Below are 23,875 nucleotides of genomic sequence, written 5' to 3'. Positions count from 1 at the left end.
GTAGATGGAGTTGAAGACTTTTCACTATAAATATATTTTTGTTACTTTATGATATTTAAAAATAAATATTTATTACTTAAATACTTTTACACTTAAAATATAAAGTGTTACTATATTTGTATTATAAAAAATATGTATTTATGTTACTGTTACTCTTACTGAAAAATCTCAACTTATATTTACTAGCCATTATTTGTTTGGATTCACATAGGAGTTGCTTTGTTTTTTGAGTATTATTTCTACTACATTTAGTTCATTGAAATATTTTTGCCAGTCTCTTACTAGTTTATGCTGTTCTTTACTCAATAAGAAACTTTACTTTTAATCAAGTCCAGAAATCGTTTCTTGAAACCTATGTGGGCTTTTTGTGTTTTTGGTTATTTGTTTACAAATTTTGCTTAAGAGCCCCTTACAGGCCCCAACACCGTAAAGACAATCAAGTGTTTTCATGAACCTTATATTACTTTGAATCCATTTTTATTTATTGTCATGCTTAGTTTAAGAAATGGTTCCAACTTCATTTTTTTCCTAATGTATTGTATGAAGCAATCAGTTATTGACTCACTGATATGTGAAGTCTGTTCTTGCCTTTGTGTGAGCACCAGGATGGTGGTTCATCCATGGCTAATCCACCACTATTAAGCCTCAGGATGTTGAGATCTTTCTCAGCCATGTGTCATTTCTGTCCAGGCATGTTTTTTTTTTTTTTTTTTTTTTTTAATCAAAACTCAGCTGAAGACTCTGGGAGATCCTCTTCAAGTCTCTGGTCCTCTCTTGAGCACCATTTTGTCTCTGGTGCTCTTTTGAGCACCCTTTTTCTCTCCAAGAGTATGTGCTAAAAACTCTAGCCACTTTGGCAGCCTAGAATTCCAGCTTTGGCTCCTCAGCCAAAGCTCCACCTGAGTTCTTTTTCTTAGTGCTCTGGCCTAGAAGTTCTCTCCAGGCAGAATAGGGAGGCAACCATAGAGCTCACTTTGTTTTTCAACATCCAGAGATGTTGGTCCTGTGGTGCTTGGTTAAGACTCTTGTACTCAATTTTCAGTTTCAGATAGGAGAATAAGTCCCAACCTTTCTTAATATGTTAAGAAATAACATATTAAGGTAAATCTCCAACTATGTTCCTATTTTTCTATATATTCCTAGCTCTTGCTATACTTTTAAGACATTTTTTGCACAGTCCTCTCAAAACTCCACTCAAATTTTGAATAAAATTGCATCTAATTAATAGAGTACCTTAGGGGGTGACCTCTTCACAAGGTTAAGTAGTTGTATTTATCCATATAGTAAGAGTATTTATATATTTAGATCTTGTTTCAATTCATTTATTAGAACTATATTTTAAAATATTCTTCTTGAAGTGATTTTTCTATTCTTTATTAGTTTAATTCTGAAATACTTTATTTTTGTTAATGCTATAAGTGGTTTTATTTTCTTTTGCATTTCATGGTAGGCTATTAATATAGAGGAATACTCTTGATTGCATATCTTGAATACAGAGCCAGAAATTATGTTTATGTTCTCTAATTAGCTCCAAGAGTTGCCTACTGATTCTTTTTAATAACCTGCATACATCATGCTGTCATATGATTACAATTTTGATACTTCCTTTCCAGTCTTAAAATTTCTTATTTCTCTTTATTTTTTAAAAAGATTTTATTTATTTATTCATGAGAGACACAGAAAGAGAGAGAGAGAGAGGCAGAGACACAGGCAGAGGGAGAAGCAGGCTCCATGCAGGGAGCCTGATGTGGAACTCAGTCCTGGGTCTCCAGGATCAGGCCCTGGGCTGACGGTGACACTAAACCGCTGAGTCACCTGGGCTGCCTATTATCTTTCCTTCTTTAATTAATGCATTGTGCATTGTTCAGTATAACTACATTAGTGATAGATGGAAATGTATCATGTCTCTAACCTTACGGAGAATGGCCTATACTTTAATATTTAACTGTGATTTTTTTTTTTTTTTTGTTAGTAGGCCACCATTAGTAAGTAAAGGATGTTCCCTACTCAGTACTTCTGGAAATATTTTATATTTAATCAGATAAAAATGTTTAATATTATCATTTTTTTCTAGATCTATTGAGATGCAATGAACTGTATCACTACATTTTTCAGACATTGAACTATATTACCGAGCATTAATTGTGTATGGACACACATACATGCATATAATGTATATTTTGAGAGACCAAAATTATTTTCTTTTATTTTCATCAAAAGGGGAGATAAACTATCATGGCAGGATGGTTCTAATCTTCTATTACTCAAATTTTGGGCTCAACTTCAGAAACAGTAACCACATACATATTTGAAAGAGTAGTTTATGATCTTTGGGCATTCGTGTCCTCTTCTGTGAAAAACAAGATAGGGATGAGATTCAGGAGTAACATTCTATTATATCTTGACTCAAAAGCTCTTGAGGAGATTACATAAAATCTTGGTTTCCAGTGAATTCCATCCCTACCTACATCCTTGCCTCTTTCCTTAAACCTCATCTTGAGTTAGGCTCTCAGGTTCTTTCATGATTCCAGGTATTTGCATATACCATACCTTCTGCACAGCACAACCTTCTTGTTTCATTAGTTATTTGATTAACAGCTTATCCTGCCTCTTGTTAAATTAAGAAAATTAAAATTTACTCGAAAGATAGCTCACAGCACAGACATAGAGGACTCAGAGCAGTGCTGCAAGTCTGAGCAGCAGGAAAGCCTTGGCCATCTTATTCAGCTGTCACATAAAAAATCGACTCACTCACATATTACTAAAATGAGAACAATGCAGAGAAGATTAACATGGCCCCTGGGCAAGGATGGCATGCAGATTTGTGAACTGTTTCATATTTTCTATATTACATATTCAAAGTTGCTAAGAGACTGGATCTTAAATGTTCTCACTACAAAAAAGAAACACTAATTATGTGATAGGATAGAAGTATTAGGTAACACTACAGTGGTAATTATATTGCAATATATAAATATGTCAAATCAACATTGTATACATTAAACTTATCCAATGTTATATGTGAATTACATTTTAATTTTTTTTTTGGTTAAAAATATCTACTCCAAATGATTTCTTCTTCAGTTTGTTACTCTTTATTTAAGATTCAAAATCCCTAGGAAAAGACTATGGTTTGTCTTGCTTATATTCTCTACCATCCATTGATGGAGGCAGGAGCCCTGGACCCCTAAGACTGATCACAAAATTGGAAAGACCATTTTCTAAAGGAAAATGTTTCATATTAGAAGAAGAAATGAATTCTGGCAATCCCCAAAAAAGAAATTTTCACTGTATTTCCATACCTCATTATTAGGTTAAGCCCTATTTATTAATCAAGTTCTTGTTTTGGAGTCATAGCTTCATATAAGAATTAAGGACCCTGTTTCCATTTCTCCATTGTGTCTCATTTATTCTCTGTGCCAAGACATACACATCACAATATTGTATTCCTGTTATTGTATTCCCTCCAGAGAGTATTAGATACTTGCTAGTAGAAACTCTAACCTAACTCCTAACCCTAGCTATGGCTTCCAAGATTTTAGCACATAGTACTTGACACATGGTGGGTAATTAGTTATTATTTTTGGGAAGGAAGGGAGGGAGAGAAGGAGGGAGGGAGGAAGGGGAAAGGGAAGGAAAGGACGGAAAAAAGGAAAGTGATGAAAAAGGAATCTAGAACAGAACAAATGACAATTCAGCATGATAGAGAAGGGTTTGAGTGATAACCATCCAAAGAACTAGGCTGCCTTCAAGGTGATGAATTCCTAGTCATGGAGGGCCCTTAGTTATAGTTAGCTAACCATGTGACCCATAGGCTGTAGAAGGAATCGAAGCTCAGAATAGGAAATTGAACCTGAGGAGTTTTAAGGTCCCTTTCAACCACAAGAGTCTGATTCCCTAATATAAGATCCTAAATGATGAGGACTTGGTAGTTAATGGCTGGGGTGGAGAAAGTGAAACTCAGTGAGACCAGATCTGAGGGAACAGACTGATATATACATGGGGAAAATCTGTGTTTAACATTTGTGTATTCCTGTGCTCTTCTAAGCCCTCCCTGATCTGGTAAACACCTGTGAAGAAACAGCGGTTGTCGTCCAATGGTTGCCTTAAGAATAGTTTGACTCTCATTTCTTGTAATAAGTGCACTAAAGACATTAGGAAGCTACTGGAATAAGATAGCCTTGTAGTTTTTTGATGTATACCTCAAGCCTTTAAAAACTAAGAGAATATGTGTGTCTAACTCAAAGTTCCTCAGACCTCTTGGGATCTTTTCAACATCAACAAACCTTTGATATTTGGATTTGTTTTGCCATTGGCAAAAATACTACTTCTGTTGCTAAAGGGATGCTGGGAACTTCAGATGGCCTTTTTGAAAGTGAGTAGATTTTAAAAACTAATATTTTTGTATTTGGTGTAAGTTAGGAATTTGTATATTCTTTTTCTTTAGAACAGACATGCATATAATACTTGCTGGTGTAGTTCCATATCAAATAGCATTTCAGTTTGTTTTAAATAAGTAACTTTTTTTTACTTTTTTAAAAAAGATTTTATTTATTTATTCATGAGAGACACAGAGAAAGAGAGAGGCAGAGACACAGGCAGAGGGAGAAGCAGGCTCCATGCAGGGAGTCTGATGCGGGACTCCATCCTGGGACTCCAGGACCATGCCCTGGGCCAAAGGCAGGCTCTAAAACGCTGAGCCCCTCAGGGATCCCTAAATGAAAAAAACTTTTAAAATCAAGTATTGAAGTCATTCTTCAAATACCAAATTGCCTAGAAATTACCATCCTTTGACTTGCTCTGATATACAAAATCTCATCATATAAGACAGAAATGCGACATTATCAAGTGTTAAAATAAGCTGTTTACCCATTGTGAAAAAGAAAATCATTATAAAACATGCAAAATTGAAAAGATTACTAATAGAACTCTACACAATATCAAGATACAAATTAGAACTGTAACCATTTATCTTCATTAGATAACACATCCTAGTTAACATTTATGGATACTTGAATTTTAGTCAGTATTCTAAGCAGCAGTGTTTTAGTTGTGTCCATATTTCCAATAGATAAGCAAATGGTCAGAAATCAGGATAAATAGGTGTGAAACTGCAGCTTAGAACCAGGATGGAGAATGGAATTTCTAATTAGAAAGGATATGGAGGGGAGCTGCATCTAGAAGGAAGTACTTTGTATGGACATCCTATGTTTCTTTGGTGTGGCTTAAAGAGGGAGTGACAGGATTCAGACAAAGGCTAAAGTCATGGTCACCATTCTCAAATCATTTCTCGGTTAGCTCTTGTCAGAAAGATAAAATAAATTTCCCAAGGGTACCAGTTATGTCTGTATGTATTCCTGTGTGTGTGTGTGTGTGTGTGTGTGTGTGTGTGTGTGTGTGTAGTGGAGACATGATTATATCTGGGTAGCATTTTACAAAGTAATTTCAGGTTTATTCCCTTTTCTAGTCCTAAAACTTACCTGAGAAATAAGAAGGACTTATTTTACAGATACACATAAAGAGGTATACTGTGCCTAAAAGTCATATTCCAGGTGATTTGCCTAGGTTTTAGAATAGCTTAAACAGAAAATCATATTCTCCTTCCACAAACTTGTCCTTGAGCCTCAGTGTTTTCGTGTCTGTACTATCTTACAAATTGCTGAAAGATTTAACGAGAACACATATAAATGCATGGCACATCCTAAGTGCTCAAAAAAGTGGCCACAAGAAATCTTCCTCATTTTCTAGGATCTCTCCAAAATGTCAGATTGTATTTTCTAGAGCAAACACATTTTTTTTATCTGTTACCTCATTTACTGGATCCATGTAGACAGTCACTATGAATGTACTCCACATTCTATGTACTTGTCACACTGGGTAATCTCATCAATGAAGCCTTTGTTCAGGGTTGTGCCATCTTGCTGCTGCCATTGCTACTAGTACAGGTCAACCATTCAGTTTGAAGACAGAAACATATACCCATAAATACTTTCTGCATATAAACAGACACATAATGGCCAGGAAGTAAGGGTCAGCAGAAGAGAAACAGCCCCTGCCCTTTTGTCATTTGCCCCTGACTGACCAGGTAGTAGGTTTGACCTCTGAGAGGTTGTATCTAGTTCCTTTAGCAGTGAACAAAAAGGTACAAGGTGGAGGCCGGGGGATGTAAGCTGACTGGCTTGCAGATTTGCACAGTTAGGTTTGTTGTTTTACCTGCTGCCAGATCTAATTATCACTAGCTAACGTGACCAAACATTTTGGTTTTTTAGGGTTGAGGGGTTTCCTGGGATGTGTTACCTTCGGTGCTAAGGACAGCAAAGTGTCAAGCAAACTGAAACCAATGGTCACTTGAAGCCTAGACCAGTTTGTTAAAAACTGGAACATGGTAGGCCCCCTTGGGAAGCTCTTTACCTGCCTCTGCTGGCCAGCCTCAGCCTCACCTTCTAGAAGCCCGACGCAGAACCCATCTGCATTAGATGATTGGTTTCCTGAGTTACATTCTTCTCATTCACACCCCCGCAGAATTTACAGGGAGAAAAAGAGTTAATGAATAGACATTTATAATCCCAGTTAAATTTTTCTCCCATATTTTCCCTTAAACTTTGGCACCTGCTACCACTTCTCTGCTAGCAGAAAACAAAAGGAATCAAAAAGAGCAAACAAATGTTAATGAGAAAATTCAGAAACAGCTGAGATGCTTAGTTTTCAACAGCTTTCTTTTTCCATAAACATGTGGACACATGATTTTTATTTTCTCTTGCGTATTTATTACAGGGTTATATTTTTCTGATAGTAAACCCATTTCTATTAATGGTCAACAAAAAAGTAAAGGCTAAAAATAATACTAATAAATGCCAACGTTTACTGAGTACCTACTGTATGCTGGGCATTGGACTGAGGATTTTTATCAGATTAATTTGTTTACTCTTCACAGCAGCTCTATGAATTAGGTCATAGAGCTCAGTCAAATGAGGCACGGAATGGTGAAGCAACTCACCCAAGTTCAATCAAATGGCTGGTGAAAAAAGAGCTCTGATTTGGAGCCCAAAGGTCTCAGTGATCGATCTGGGAGCTCGTGCTGCAGTACACTTCACAGGGGATCACTCAAGCATCATTATCTTCAGGTCCTTGTCCGCTTGCACAGCTATGGGGACCCATGGCCTGGCAGAAATTGCATCTAACCCGTTCGTGCCTTCAGCCTTTGACAACTATGAGCATTTTTCCTTTTGTGCCTACAAACTCTCAGAAGGACACAATGTGAAGAATACAAAGGTTTCCTCTCTTTCCCCCCTATATTTCTTAGAAAATCAAAGTCCTGAAGAAACCTAAAATAATACAATGTAAGTAAAATTATAAAATGCTTCTTCCAGGGGTGCCTGGGTGGTCAGTCAGTTAAGCATGGTCCAACTCTTGGTTTTGGCTCAGATCATGATCTCATGGGTCTTGAGATCGAGGCCCCCACTGGGCTCCTTGTTCAATGAGAGTCGGCTTAGGATTCTCTCTCTGCCCCTCCCCCCACTCATATTTTCTCTCTCTCTCAAATAAATAAATAAATAAATAAATAAATAAATAAATAAATATTAAAAAATAAAATATGTTTCTTCTGGGACATTACCTGGTACCCCTGCTTAAAGGGTACAATGAAAGGACATGTTAACATGAGAATCAGACAGCCCTAGGATTCTATCTCCAGTGATGAGGATTTTTAGGCCACATCAACCTGGGGAAGTTGTTTACCTTTGCCAAGTCTCAGTTTCTTCCTTTATATAATGGAGACCACAGTATGTACCACTGCCCCTTTCCCATAAAGGCATCTGTTTCCCAGCACCTGGTTATTCCTCCCTAATTGGTTACTACTCTTTATAAGCAAGATAGTTGCAGAGAATTCGTACTCCTGAGCAGAGCTTCTGTCCTGAGCCCCTGTGTGTGTTCTCTCTCCTGGCAAGAAATTGGAAGGGGAAGTAACATTTACTGGTTCTGACAGTATATTTCAGACACTATAGAAGAACTTTATTATTTTACAGAGTCCTCGTAACACTCATGGTGTGCATTTAGTTTTACATAACAGATGTTCAATTACAGTGGTTTAGCCAAGTGGCAGTTTTAATTTTTCCCTGCAACAAGAGGTATTCTGGAGCCAGGATGTTGGCTCCAGGATTCCTTGGAGTTGTGATGTGTCTGCCCAGCCTCCATCATTGCCTCTGTGTTCCAGACAAGAAGAAAGAGAATATCAAAGAGCAGAGGGTGAATGCCAGCAGAGTCAGTCTGCATTTGAAAAATGTTCTCCAAAGCTCCAAGGATTGGCCTTCATTTATACCTCGTCATTAAGAATTATGTCACAAACTGCAGAGAAGCCTGGGAAATTTGGTTGTTTCAGCTGGGGGTATGTCCACCCTGAGCTTAATTAGGGGTTTATTAACAAAGAAGAAAATAAAAATTGACATTGAGGAAGCTACCAGAAATGTCTCTAGCATCATGCTCCCAATTCAGTGAGCATGCAGTGACTTTAATTATCCATGTTCACCTGTTTCAGAGAAAATAAGAAGCCAAGCCCGGGTAACACAGTCATAGCTCTGTCACCACTGCTTACTCTCTTCCATCCTTTTGAATGGTCACTGCCCCTAACAAGGCTGTTCCTTCCTGAAGAAGCTGAGAGAGAGCATCTTGTATTTTTTTTTCTTCCTCAATCTCACGGATGATTTGGAAAAGAATTTTGTGTGTACCTCATATGTTCCAGGCACCATTTCAGGCATTTGTTTTCCCCTGAGGAGGTTTCTCTGCTCAGAAAAGGTAGGCCACCTTTCCATGGCCCCATAGCTGAGAAGTATTAGAGCTGAGGTTCAGTGGCAGGTGGGTCAGGCTCTTCTCTCTGCATCACATAGGATAACCAATCAAGAGTATTTAAAATTCAGTAGCAGGAATCTCAAAGACAGAACCATCTTCAAGAATGGTAATACGGGGATTTCAAACAATGGTCTCACATCCTGGCCAGGTGTGGATTTTTTTAATTGTGGCCCTAAATCAGAACAGGAAATGTGTAACAGCAAAAAGTTTTCTCCCTTTTCTAGTTTGTATTATTATAGAAACCCAGTAATAAAAATCCTCACCATAACATAGATCTCATATTTCATGCACATTCTCTCCTCTTGGTTTTTCTAATAACCCGAAACAGTGGACCAGGCAGGGACATAACCCTTGTGTTTGAATGAAGAAGTGGCTATTGTTCAATGCAGAAGTTGAGATCATAGCCTTGAACCTATGCTTTTGAGTATTATCTCTTGTGTTCCTTCCATAAACCCAATCTCCCAGGTCCTAACTAAAGGAGCTCTCAGATGGAATATGAAGCAAAATTGCACTTTGTGAAAAACATATTTTGTGTTAAGCATCTAAATTAGTGTCTAATTTCCTTGTCAATCTTGTATCAGGAATTATTAAAAACATTCAGCCATTTTTCTTTTATCCTGAAAAAAACATTACTAATCAATTTACTTAGGAAAAAAAATATTATGCACTAACAAATCACTTGACATTTTCTTAGACTAATCTTCTGCTGAAATTAGTGCCTTTATATTAAAATAAGTAATTAATAGTTAATTGGAATTTATGTCAAACATTTTTTAATAAGCAGCATATTTTTTAAAAAAATCTAATGACTAAACCATCATCTTTTTTAGTAGCATTATTGACAAAGATTTGTTCAGCACCTACTATAAGATCTTGTAGCAAAAAAAAAAAAAAAAAAAAAAGATCTTGTAGCCCATCATGGGAATGAAAATGTATAGGTTATGAGAATATAAGTACCCTTGAAAGCCACACTGACCACAGTGCCTTGTACATAATCATGTGTTCAAATATCGATCAAACTGACAAATAAAGGAAGGGAGCAAGGAAGGATATACTCATTCATTTGGGAAAGAAGAAGGCCTTTCTTCCTTTTCTAGTGTGTGTCATAGTAGCCTGGTGGATAAGATACCTAACAGGAGACATGGAAACTTTAATCCTTCCCTGTGCCTGGCACAGTATGTAGCAATGGGATTGTACACAGTAAATGGTTGCTGGATGAAAAAATGCATGGATACATGTTTCTGCACCATTATAGTTCTTCCTTAGTCTCCTTCCTGCCCAGGGCTCTTGCTCTCAGAAGAACTCTTCCATTATTTTGTCATGTGTGCTTGGTTTAAAGATACTGAGATTAGCCCTTCTAAATATGACTTCCTTCCAAAACTCTAATCTCCCTTTCACACACTGCTCTTCGTCCTGCTATCCCACCTGGGCAAGGGAATTGGAAAGCAGATAGCATCATAAGGAAGCACTGGTGTGTTGAGAGGATGGGCACACTTACTCATTCTTCCGCAGACTTGCTGGTTCCTCATTTTTCCTCGACACTCTGCCCACCTCCCCCACCCCCTACCCCCCCAAGAAAGCCCTTTTGTCCTTCCCTAATTAGTTATGGATCAGAAAAAGTAGATATGGCCCTTTTGTGGTCTTTAATTAATTAATCCCTCGTGAAATCTCTTACTGTGGCATAAAAACAAAAGGTTGCAAGCTAATTACCATCCTCATTATTAGAATCCAAGCATGGAAAAATGGCTTCTTCTGGGATTCCTTTGCCTTCTTTGTCCAAGACTAAATCTCAGAGCAGGAAAGTGTTGGCATAGTGATACATTTCGATGCTAAAAAAGATAATGAGCAATACCAGGTGATTAGAACAGAAACTGCAGGTGATATAGAGGAATTTGGTAGAATCTTTGACTTCTCCTAACTCTTCAAAAAAACAAGCCATTACACTGTTGTGGAACATTTTAAGTATAATCAAGGACGCCTTAATTTGGGTTTGAAAGCTGACAGAATTAAGTCACTGTGAATAAATAAAGACACGTGTATTATCCTTCAAGGAATCATACATGTGAAAGTAAAGGGGACCTTAGGAACCCCAGTCTCACCAGCCTGTTAGGTGATCCACCCAAAGCCACACAGTGAGGGAGGTTGTACACATGTGCACCCATGCTCAGGCGTGTATTTATTATTCCTTAGAATTACCATGGGAGAGGAACTGCCATAATTACCACTTCATCAGTTCCAGGACTCATATCCTTTCCTACTTTAACATCTTTGAATTGGACATGGATCTTTAATATCTGAAAATCTCCGTGGGTAACTATTAAAGTTCTTCCAGTGAAGTTTACTTCTAGTAGTCACATGGGGACATTATCAACCTGAGCCCACTTCATAGTTTCTGCTTGAGAGGTTTTTGTTTTTGTGTTTGTTTTGCTTTTTGTTAGGGGTAGGGGTGTGTGGGCATTGTAAATCTGGAAAGCAAGGGGATCTGCACACTTGTGGGTCAAGGTCTAAGGAGAGATTCCTCCACCACCAAAACGTAGACATGCACACTTACTGGGTGCATCTCATTATTTCCCATGCGCCGAGGGCATAGCTAGAGATTCATGTGGGACTCCTTAGGTTGGCATTTTTCTTTCTTAGCGCAACATAATATAACTACATACCAAAGATTCAAGAAGAGCAGCATTATTACCTCCCTAATATCCATGATGAAGTCGAGGCCTGGAGAACTTAAGCAGCTTCCCCAACACCACATTAAAATATAACATTGGGAGGCACCTGAGTGGCTCAGACGGTTAAGTGTCTGCCTTCAACTCAGGTCATGATCCTGGGGTCCTGGGATTGAGCCCCACATCAGGCTCCCTGCTCAGCAAGGAGTCAACTTCTCTCTCTGCCCCACCCCTGCTCGTGGTCTTTCTCTCTCTCTCTCTCTCAAATAAATAAATAAATAAATAAATAAATAAATAAATAAATAAATAAATAAATCATTGAGATTCAAACCCATATCTTCCTGATTCCATGTTTTCTAGCACACCACACTTTACCAAAACACAGATGTATAACTTTAAAAAACAAAACAAAACATTCTCCTCTTTGTGTGTTGATTTTCTCATATAAGAAATGAAAATGGGTTGAGGAAAAGAATTTCGAAAGGAAGTAATACTTGTTAACTTGCATATGTCTGACACAGGTGCTTATGCTTTTGTACCTATCTAGCAATCAAATTAAGCCTAGCAGTTAAGTTTCATTTAATCTACTTTAACAGATGATGAAATTAAGACAGATAGGTAGAGAAGCATGCCCAGGATCACACAGAGTTACTGATGTAGTCTAGAGTTGAACCCCAATAAGCCTGACTCATGAGCTTTGCTGAGTCACGTTGGTGCTCTGAATTCTTGGTACAGTGTTCTTCCCTATGAAAAACAACTCATTTCTGAAATGTAGGATTGCCATAGTAAACTCCTTCCTGGGATATTCCCTTGCCATAGTAATATTGTTGAGGGATTCCCTGTGGTACATCATCAGTGTACATTGTCCTTTTTGCATATGGCTTGTTGGCTATTAGCAACCACTTCTGTCCCCCAGCTAGATTTGGCCACAGGCAGAGCCTAGACAGAAGGACAGAAGAATCCACAGGAAGACAGATGGTAGGGTTAGCTCCCAGCCACCTGTCATAGTAATCATAGGCTTTGCCCTTTCTGCAGTACCATAAATCCAGACCATTATTGCATGGGGCTAGGATCTAAGGTCCTAAAGTTTAGGAGCTATTTGAATTCTTGGTCTCTGCCTTTAACAGATGTCCACAACTGGGAGCTGCTCTCCAGACTTTTTTTTAAATCAGATTCTTTTCCCTAAAAGTTAGAATATTTTATCTGTGCTCCCATTTTAGAACCTGCTTTAGAAATAGCTTGATTCATCCATGGATGCCCTCTCCCCTTAGTCAGGTAGGTCCAAGGCATGATGCCATTTGAAATGCAGAGCTCAAAAAAGATGCCAAAAGGGGGCAGGAGGGGGAGGTTCTAAGAAGTACCTACCTGGGTTCATCGTGAAGGTGGCTCCTCTCAGGGACAGATTCACTGTAACCAAACACATGAAGATTGATGTATAAGATCAGAATAAAAACGTGTTAATCCACAATGACAGATATCAGTATGAGAAATTCAAGTCAGCATAGATCAGACCACAAACTCACCTCTTTTTTGTGACCAACTCTACAAAGTAGTTAATAAAAGAATGATTGGTAAAACAGAACAAGGACAGTTGAAAGTGTGATTTTAAGTCATATCTTGCCCAGAGCTCTCTATCCCTCCATAATCAATGGCTAAAAGTGGTTAAAGCACAGATATTAGAGTTAAATGAACCAAGCTTGGGATCTCAGCACTGCTCCTTTTAGCCAGGTCAGCTTCGGTGAACACTTTATTTTTTACTTGGCCTCAGTTTTTCTACCTATAAAATAAAAATAGCACTGTGTACTATAATAGGAAGAAGAGCCACTTATTAGGGGCCTAGCACAGTTTTGGCACACTACAGTCCCTTGATTCTTAGATGTTGTAAGTCATTCTCAAAGTTTTCAGGCACAAAAAAACAGCAGAATCCAGTATGCATATTGAGCATAAGACTTGAGCTTGTTTGCTTCAAAACTAAAAGCAATGTAATTTTTTGAACCAGGAAACGATGGTCATAGACACTCAATATATGGTACTCTTGTTTTTACGGTCATTGTTGTTACTACTGTTGCACATGCGGTGGTGACTAGCAATGTCCTTTGGTTGAGACCTTACCTTCTTGCACTGCACTGGGATGAGCACTGCTTTCCCCACCCACTAGTCTCTCCTCTCCAATATCAGAGTAGATCACCTGTCAGACCATCTACATTCCTGTTATGGACTACTGTCTCTTTTTCTAAGAACTTGTCAGCATAGGAAGTAGCTTCCCAAGAAGTGGGCTATTCTCTGACACACAGTCACTTTGAGATTGTTAGTAAAGCATCCTGTTATCTGGGAATCTTTGTTTGCAAAGTCACAGGCAGCCTTCATATGGAAAAAGTCTCTCCTCCTGTGCTCCCTGTGAAACTTTCTCTACCCATAACTCATTAGGAGTCCAGTGTGGACAGTTGCAGGGCTGTCCATTTGCAAAAACTGCCAATGTTGTGGGGAAAGCTGAAAAGAATCGGGAACATGCAGTCCCTCTAGTGTTCCCAGGGAATTCCAAATGTTGAACTATTCAGGATATTCAATCTTAAAAAAGTGTATTTTAAAATTCATTCAATTAACATAACCCATTTCAGAAAGTTTGTCTAATAGAGAAGAGAAAAAATCAACTATATTACAAAACCATAATACAGCCACATTTTGATACATTTTTCATTTTGATACATTTAATTATATTCTTTTTCCTAGGTACAACATAGTTATAATGTACATACTTTAAACTCTTTTTTTTTTGTTGTTACTTAATCTGTTATGTGCATTCTCTACTTTGTTGTGTAGAAACTCCAGAGTAAGACATATGAAGCCCTTTGGGTCTGGTTTCCTTCTTTAGTCTCACTTTCTCTACCCCAATATCATCCTGTCTCATCCATACTGAACAACACATAGTTCTTGAACATTAACCCTTAACCAATCCAGCTCTCACTCTTCCTTCAGCTGATGAAGCTTGCCAACGGGAAACAGAATTCACCTCTAATTGCTCAAAGGAAGAGGCTCTAATGTAGGAACCACTTCCTGAAGGTGAGTTTAAAGGACCAAGAGAAGGATGGAGAGGAAAAGAGAAAGACACTCAGCAACTAGCAAGATGGGATTCTTACTATCCTAAGGCAAGATAGTCTGGGACCAGCTGAGATCCCTGTCCTAGAATCTCAGAGGAGGGGCCACCCACTCAGGTGCTATTGTCATGGAGAGACACAACTGATTGAGATGTGATTTTACAGTAGGGACAGAACAGAGTGGAAACGCCCCATTTATCCCCGCACCAGTTGTCTTATTTCCTGATAGCATATCCCATTGGCAAGCATCAACCAAAAGCCAGTGGGCAAGTAAGGACTAGTACTACATTCTGCAGATACAGCCATCCACGGGGGCACAGAATAGCAGACCAGAGGAGGACAGAGAACGGACGGCAGCAGGGAAGTCAAAGGGAGAATGACTCTCACTCCTGCTTCATTCTGAGTTATTCTCCAGGTTTTCAGCTTAGATGTTATTTTATCAAGGAGGTAAGAATGGGTTAGTTTTCTCTTTTTTTGCTCTCATTGCTTCTAGTGTTCACCTCAAGATATTACTTGAATAAAGTAACTTATGAATCAGTACCATATCTTCTTTGGTATTATTTAAACAGTAATAAGCAGAGTCTTACACATAATAGGCATTCAAGAAATCTTTGCATAATCACCATTTCTAAAGTCTTCAAAATATTTGTTCTAGGAGTGGATCATAATGTACTTGGCCTTTCCCCTATTGGAATTTTTTTTTATTTTATTTCTTTCTTTATTTATTAGAGGAAGAGGGAGAAGCAGACTCTCCACCGATCAGAGAGCTGAATACGGGGTTCGATCTCAGGATTCTGGGATCATGACCTAAGCTGAAGGCAGATGCTTAATGGACAGAGCCACCCAAGTACCTCGCAACCCTCACAATTGCATTTTTTATTTTGTAACTGTATCTTGTTCATTGTTTCCATGTTAGCCTCATTTCTCTAGCTGTTAAACTCTTTGAAGTCAGAAAGCCCAGAGAGCCATCTCTCTGGATAGTGTGTACACACATGCATGACCAGGCAAGCTTTGGTAGACCTGGGATTAGAAGCTACCTCAAGTGGTATCAGGTACCTCCAGTTTTCCAAAAAATGTCTTCATGTTCTCCTCAAAGCCCTTACCTCAAAAGCTTGTTCACATGCAACAGAAGAGTTCTTCCTCTTAGTTCACAGAGAAAATAGAATTCATTAGACTATATCTCCAAAGCATTGTGCCAACAAGCCATCAAACCAGCTAAAATTACCACAACTCCACTTAGCACTGGCTGCCCACTTCCTCATACTAGGTGAGAATCTGTCCCTGTCCTTGACCTGTTCTCCCTGCTAACTCATTCTCTTTGACTAGATTGCACTAAACCTTACTTAATGCTCTGTCCCAGGAAATTTGGTGAAAGAGGGCTAAAAAAAACAAGCAGTGGGAGTTTGTAGGTCTGGATTCTTGCTATATTTCCTTTACTGAATCATTGAGAGATGCTAGACAAGCACTGCCCCTCTGCCCCTCTCTGGGTAGTTTCCCTTCTATGATAAGAAGGTCTCAGTTATATGGTCTCAGTTCTTTCCAGAGGTTAAGGGTTGGGTTCAAATTCTACTTTGATCATAGGTAAAGTGGGTGTTCTTCATCATTTTTTCCCTCTCAACTTTCAATTTCCCTGCCTTTAAATTGGGATCATTAAAGCTAATTTACAGGTTTTCTTTTTCTGTTGTTGTTGTTGTTGTTGATGGGCTTTTGTTAGGGCTAAATAAAATCAGGTGGTAAAGTAGTTGCTCAATGAAAATAGTGGTCAGGTGGTCACAGACATGGTTGAAATAGTAGGATTGCTCTGACGTTATTGTAAGGATGAACACATAAAACAACAGGTAAGGAGAGATGAGAAGGAGGGGAGAAAGAATCGGGGAAGGAAAGAGGGAAGAGTTTGGAGAGATAGTGTGTATAGAAATATAAGGAAATATAATTTAAGTCACTGCTTTCCAGTTAAAGAGGCCACAATCCAATTTAGCTTCCTAAAGTTTGGTGTGACTTCAACATTTAGTGAAAATGTGTGTTATAAATAGGCATGTAAATGACTCAGCATGGGGCCTGGAAGTTGGAGGCAGCTTTTGGCAGAGGTAATAATGAAGTGAATCCCATTAGTGATGGAAAGGCAATTAAGAAAAACCTCAATGAAGCTCCAGATCTGAGCATTCAGCTGAAAGATTGGGATTTTGGAGGAATAAAGGTTAAGCACCGGGAGGCTGTTTATAATGACTTTAATTAGATGGAAAATGAATTGTTTTGCTCTTTTTATCTCTTCTCAAGTTTGCTTTTTAAGTAACAGAGCATCTGTATCAACACTAAGGTGCACTTGTCAATTGCAGGGATCACGTGTAGGAGGAGGTGGTTAGCTAATGGCAGCGATGTCCTAATATGGTTACACTTCCTGCAAGAACATGAGAATTCCAGCCATTTCAGTCAACAAACCCCAGTGCCTAGGTGGTATGCTTCATTACCAAGGAGGATCTTTTTGTGACTTGACTTTTCACAGGGCACTTACACCCTAGCAAGACTCAGGTTGAACATTGCCTTAAATCCCTAGAAAAATGTGACACAGCATCCAACCTAATTATTGTTTGAGACTGCACTTTGAGGGACAAGGGAGCCCTTGGATGTTGGCATTTAGAAACCTGGTAGAGTAAAGGGAAGATAATGCATAAATTACTTTAGATCTTAGAATTCTGTACCATGTTTGTTGATATCAACAGAAAAATGAAACATGCACTATTGTTATAGATATTAGATGACAGTTTAAATTTATAAAGTGACACATCTCATCCTATATTTGAGAAAATATTTTGATTAAAGTACTAATATCCCTATTATACAAATAAGGAAACCGAATATCCACCAGGTTAAGTGATCTGCCTAGTGACTCAACAGCTAATAAATGGCAAGAACAATACACAAACTAAAGCCTTATATGCCTTTTGTGCTCATTTCCTCCACTAGACCATGACTGACTCGTAAATAAGTAACAGCTGGATGTGCCCTTAGAAATGATCTTATACAGCAAAGGAGAAGCAAATGTCCAGTGGCTTTTCCGGTGCTGTTTAGTGTGTAGCTAGAACGAGAGCCCACCTGAAGAGGCCAATGAGCACACCTGAATGCGTATACAGAAAGGGAGAATGGTGGGTCCTTTTACAATACTTCTCATGCCACTGTGGATCATAAAATAATTTTATTATTCCAATGATTGAAAAGTATCAGTTATTTTTAGTTTTGAAAGTAACCTGGAGGTTGGATATCCCCTGCCCAGCTGGCAGATAAATTTCCATGGCAACTGATTATTAGAGATTGATTCTAGAGGCAGACAGTCTACAGAACACTGATTTTCAGCCTTGGCTTCACATTAGAATCACTAGGGAGCATTTAAAAAATACTGAAGCCTGGGGTCCACCCCTAGAGGTTCTAATTTAATTGGTTTGGAATATAGTCATGGCATCAGGGGTTTGTGGTTTGGTTTTGTTTTGTTTTTTTTTAGGTTACTCAAATAATTTTAATATGCTGCTTGGTTGAGAACCGCTGCTACAGAACATAATTTTTATTTTTTTAAATTTTCTAAGGATTTTATTTATTTATTCATGAAAGACAGAGAGAGAGAGACAGAGACAGAGACTTAGGCAGAGGGAGAAGCAGGCTCCTTGCAGGGAGTCGGATGGGAGACTCGATCCCTGAGCTTGGTGTCACGCCCTGAGCCAAAGGCAGACACTGAACTGCTGAGCCACCCAGGCATCCCTAGAACATGATTTTTAAAGAATATATGTGGTTTGTGTGATTTCACTACCTGGGAGGATGTCAAGATATTTTGGCTATTTCATCTCCTGCCTTCCTTCTTCTCTTCTTTCCACAAATACTCACTGATCATTCATTTTGACACATTGCCCAGCATCAACCGCGCCACCATCACTGTAGTTTAAATCTCCTCGTCTCCCATCAGGAGTATCTGCCATCTTTCTAAGTGGCCTCCCTGTCTCCATGCCTCCTCCCTACAGTACAGTCCCATCCAGCTGGCAGCATATGTCCTCAAAAATGCTTCACTGCTTAAAATTTCTCAGTAAATCTCTTTAACAATTAACACAGAATAAACGTGAGACTTTATAACATGGCATACAAAGCTCTTATCATCTGGCCCACTTTGTCTTTAGTTGAAGTCTCAAAATGAGGAAGCAACACAGAATTTGGGGCAGACTAGGAACAGAAACCAAGACCACTTAGTATCCAGGATATTCTGCAGCATTTCATGAAATACTGGATTGAGTTTTGAAAGTCGTGCTAGAAATAAGCCAATGATTGAAAATGCTTATGAATGCCCTACAATTCAGTCATTAGAGGCCAATTGTAACAGCCATTAATTATACTCTTGGCAGAAGCTGGTTTTTGTTTTGTTTTTCCTGAAGGAGTTAGGACATGTTTGATCTTTTCTTTCATTAAAACATAAGGGCCATGTTGCAAGTGACAACTCTTTTGAATCTGAAGTTTTGGTCAGTTTTTCTTCCTTTTATCTATGTACCTTTTATTAGAATATATTGTAGAAGGCTTCCCACAAGCACTGAAAACTTTTCAGATCTGTTGTATTCCTGTGTTTTTAAAGAGAAAATGTCAGGGGAAGAAAATGCAATCTTTCTTTGAGCAACAGCAATGGTCACTAAAAATTATGTTATTTGAGCTGATTCTTGGCGAGGCTTCTGAGGGAAACCTGCAATGTGCTCAGTCAAGGGGAAAGGGTCATGCCATGACAGTGGGCAGAGGCTAAATGACACCAGTCACATGCTGAGGGATTTGGAGACTTCTGTTTGGTCTGGACAAGCTTTGACATCTAAGAGAATCTGATCTGAGTATTGGTCTTTTTTTTAAAGCTTTTATTTATTTATTCATGAGAGACAGAGAGAGAGAGAGAGAGAGAGAGAGAGAGGCAGAGACACAGGCAGAGGGAGAAGCAGGCTCCATGCAGGGAGCCCGACGTGGGACTTAATCCCGGGTCTAGAGGATCAGGCCCTGGGCTGAAGGCGGCGCTAAACTGCTGAGCCACCCGGGCTGCCCCATTTTTTTTTTTTTTTAAACACATTGCTTTAAGTATAGCATCTGATCTCCAGCTGCTAATTTGAAGTTTTGGACTGGGAACTGTGAGCTCCAGGGAGCTAGGCAAAGCCTAAATGAATGACTCTGATCCCAAAGAGGCGCTAGAACAAAGTAGGAGATCAAAGAAAAGGCTCAGTCATCTGTATTGTGTGAACAAGGCAGGAACTGGAAGTATGCTTAGAGGATGGGTTCCCTAAATTCATCCCAGATTTTACCACTTACCATAGAATAGAAAACGAATCGTAAATCCCGCTTTCTTCAGAGGCCTGAAGCTACTACACACTCCATCTACTCACTTGCAGTTGTTGTGTCTGTGGCCTGATGCCCTTTTCTGTAAAACGGTGGATGGCTACAGCACCTGCCTCACAGACCTGGGTGCTGGGAGGCTGAGGCCAAGCCCTGCCATTCCTCCTCTCAGTGACCAGCTGGCCACACTGAAGGACTCAGGCAAAATCAGTTCCATTTGGCAATGCACATTCTTATTGTGAAATATTTTTCGGAAACAATATTATAGCATAACAAAGTATACAAAAACAATAAGCAGTATAAATTGATCATTCCTAACATCAGCTTTCTTTTCACACATTTCCTTTTTGAGATATCTAGCATTGATCCTCAGTCATATTGGTATAAATATATGATTTTGTTTTCTAAGAGCTTGCTTCTTATTTATGAGTGTAGAATTTGGGCCTTACTTTCAATTTTCTTTAGCTAGGTTTTGGGCCTTTATACTCTCGTTAGCAATTTCCATCCAGAAAAGAAATGCACTCAGGTGAGACTACATTTGCCATAAATGAGCTACTACATATGGCATAGAAACTAATAAATAGCCCAAGTGTATTTGGAAGTATCTGTGATAACTAACTGCATGGTTAACCCAAACAAATGGGCAGAAGGTAGTTCTGTTAACTTTTGTGTGCTCTAAAACAGAAAATAGATAGGTATTGCCAAACCACCTTTTCAGGTGAGGAGTATGGCCCTAAGATTCACCCAAGCTTAAATCGCAAAGCTTCTAGAGAAGATAGGAAAGCTTCCCTAGAAGATTTCTGGATGACCCATTGGGATGGAATTTGGGCCTGCAGGTTCTAGCATCTTGAGAGAAATACTGTATATTTATAAAACCCTAAAGGTGGGGATAGCTCTCTTTAGGCTCATGCGGAGGGAGCATTAGAGAAACACTGGAATAAGTGCTCTTCCAGTGTCTGCCCACAATGCTCTCTGTATTAGTAGAGATACCTATTAGGTATCTAATAGGTAGTTTAGGTATGAGGCCAAGGAGGTGGCTAAGGAAATCAAACTCAGAGACAGCATGGACTAATTTCTTATTTCACCCTAGTTCTAGGACTGTGGTTCTCATGCTGTACTGAGTATCAGAATTGCATGGAAATCTTAATAAACCGCAGGTGTGGAGCTCCACCACCACCCCCAGAAGTCATAATTGAATAGGTCTGAGGTGAGTCCTGAGGATTTGCATGTCTAACAGGCCCTGGCAGATCCTGATGCTGGACCACTAATCTGGGATACACATTTCTAAATAATCCTTCTCCTATCCTTTCTCTTTCCAAAAGGGTAGATATGGGCTAGGTTAAGAAACTTTGCTGCTAATCTGTTTAATGAAGTAAACTCCCAACAGACTCAGAATTTCAATCTTTCACTGACTTACAAACATCTGAAATCTAGCTAAAACTCAAGAATGATTAGAGATACAATGGAGAAACTTGTATAGGTGAAGTGAATCATCTAAGTTTACACTAGGGGCAGAGGCAAGGTTTAAACCCACATCTCTTGACACCAAATCCAGGACTGTGTCTAAAACACTACTTATGACTGGGAGTTCTGGGACCAATGACTCCTTATGGCCCAAATGATAATGAAAAGAAAACAATTACACTGTAACTCCATTCTAGTATAAACAGCAGGGAGTGAAATTAAGTTAGGGAAAGCTGATGGCCCCTTACTGTCAGTGAGAACATTGACAAATCTATTTCAGAGACATTCAGTTCAAGCCTGGACAAACTCATCTCTCCTTCTTGTCTTTTTCTTACCTGGACCATCTGGATGCATTCTGCTTTTCCATAGACCTCTGAGTATGCTGAGTTTTTCACTTTGTTAAATATAAAATATAAAAGCAGGTTTCATTGATGAGGAAAGCTAAATTTGTACAATCATCAAAATCAGTAATGTTCAGGTTTGTATCTTCACAGCTGTCAGTCTACTTGTGATCATATAAATGTTAACTTTTCTTTTTCCATTTATAACTGCTAAGATAAGCAAGTGATAAAAACCAGAAGGAATGGGTGTAAACAAGTGTCTTTCTTATCATCTCTCCCTAAACTGCACCTTGGTTCATGCCTCCCCACAGATTTGCATCTTCTCCAAGTTTTTTCTTTTTTTTTTTGATCAAGATGTATTTCCCCAAGATAATATAATATTAAGGGAAATTCTGGTGCCAGCTGTTCTAATAAAGCATTTATTTCACCTCTGCCATCTTGTACTTGGATTGGCAATGAGGTATTGTAAAAGAATTCTAAGGATAAAGACTTATAAATGTTGGTATTGCGATGGAATCTTTTGCTACCTAGTTTCTACTAATACACCATTATTAGATCCTCAGGCTCTTCATAGTTAAGTTATAATAATTACATTGACCCTGACCAGGATTAGAAGAAGGAAATTGTAGCCATATACAATTCTTTGTAAACTGTAAGTGCTATAAAAATGAAAGGCATTGTCATTAGTTCTCAATTATGAATCAGTAGAATACTTTCCCTCTCATTCTCTCTTCCCTGCCTCCCATCTGGACAGCTTTGGCTTATTGTCTTCCCTTTCAAAGGGATCATAAATGCATTTCTGGCTTATTCCCCAGAAGCAATGAACACTTCCCAGTGTGGGGAGCCACTTAACATATATAAACAGGCATTGGCATGGAGTTCAACAGGGACTTCCTGCACTGGGGTCCAGCCAGAGGGTGATGACTCATCTTACTCTTCTGCAGAATTCTCATGGAGAAAAACATCAAGTCTTTTCTGCTGACTTGAATTGAAGGAAAATAGGGTGGATTTTAGAAACTCTATGAGTATCGACTTAGCTCTGCATTACTTTAATGGGCCATAAGTTATCAAGGCAAGTGTAAACCTCACCAATAAGTCAACTTCGCTATTAGTGCCATGCAAGCCACCAGGGAAAGGGATGGGAGCTTCATGTCCATTATTGATGTGAGTTATTGCAGCAACCCTGCAAATTACATATTGTTATTTTTACATCACCAATGCAAGAACTAGATTTCATAAGATTAAATAGCTTGCCCATAGTCATGCAGGCATCGAACAGCCAAATCAGTCTTTGCCCACATCTTTGGGCTACACTCGATGGAAAGGCTGTGTAGTAAATAGTTCAGAATGAATAATGTGGGAGTAAATTATGTGGGTTTCAGCCCCCACTTGCAACTTAAAATCGGTGTGCTTGCAAGTGTTATTTGATTTATTTGTGACTCAGCTACCTTTGTTGTGAAAAGGGATGGTGATATTTTAGACAGGTAATAGACTAAATGTGTTGAAACTTGCAAAATGCCCAGTACATATGAAGGCCCAATTCTAATGAGCTATTATTAGCATATATAGTAGTTTTGGCCTCTAAAGTAACTATAAAGTTATCTACTTATTCAAGAAGGCTTTACAGAGCATCTTCTGTTTGCCAGGTGCTATGCTAGTAATGAAAGGTACTGGTGATGTGATGATGAGTAAGTGATGGCATGATTTCAACTTTCATTAGTTCAGAGTTTTGTGAAGGCTCAAAAACTATTGCCATAAGTTAAATTCTTCAAGAGACTCATGGTCATGCAGCAGTGAGGAGAAAGATGAAGAGATTAAATAGACTTACTGGAATCTGGCAAATCCTCATAGAACTGGTAGCTTTTAAGTTAGAACCTGAAGTGTTCATTCAGTGCAACCTAAAGATTGAAATTTTACACTAACCACATGAGTGAAGCCATAAGGCATACAGCAATAACATGGCATGTTTAGAGAGTCTGCAAAAGGAAAAAAGCAATGAACAGAAGGAAACCAATGATGAAGGTAGAAATACTAGTTGAGGCACATTACAAGCTACAATGAGGAATTTGTAATTAATCCTGAGAGCAGTGGAGAAACATTGAATGTTTTTAAGATTATTTGTTTA

At 38.7% G+C, this 23,875-nt stretch overlaps 1 protein-coding gene and 1 pseudogene across 2 annotated transcripts in view; both read left to right on the top strand.

Moving 5' to 3' along the window:
- Nucleotides 1-23,875, top strand: part of TENM4 (teneurin transmembrane protein 4) — a 2,793,707-nt gene that overhangs the window by 1,231,202 nt on the left and 1,538,630 nt on the right. The window lies entirely within an intron of this gene.
- LOC112928764 (U6 spliceosomal RNA) lies at nucleotides 2,729-2,844 on the top strand (annotated as a pseudogene).

Source organism: Vulpes vulpes, chromosome 11 (assembly GCF_048418805.1).
Source record: "Vulpes vulpes isolate BD-2025 chromosome 11, VulVul3, whole genome shotgun sequence".
NCBI classification, from domain to species: Eukaryota; Metazoa; Chordata; class Mammalia; order Carnivora; family Canidae; genus Vulpes; species Vulpes vulpes.
Note: the sequence above shows the minus strand (reverse complement) of the source record. Positions and strands in the feature narration are given on the sequence as shown.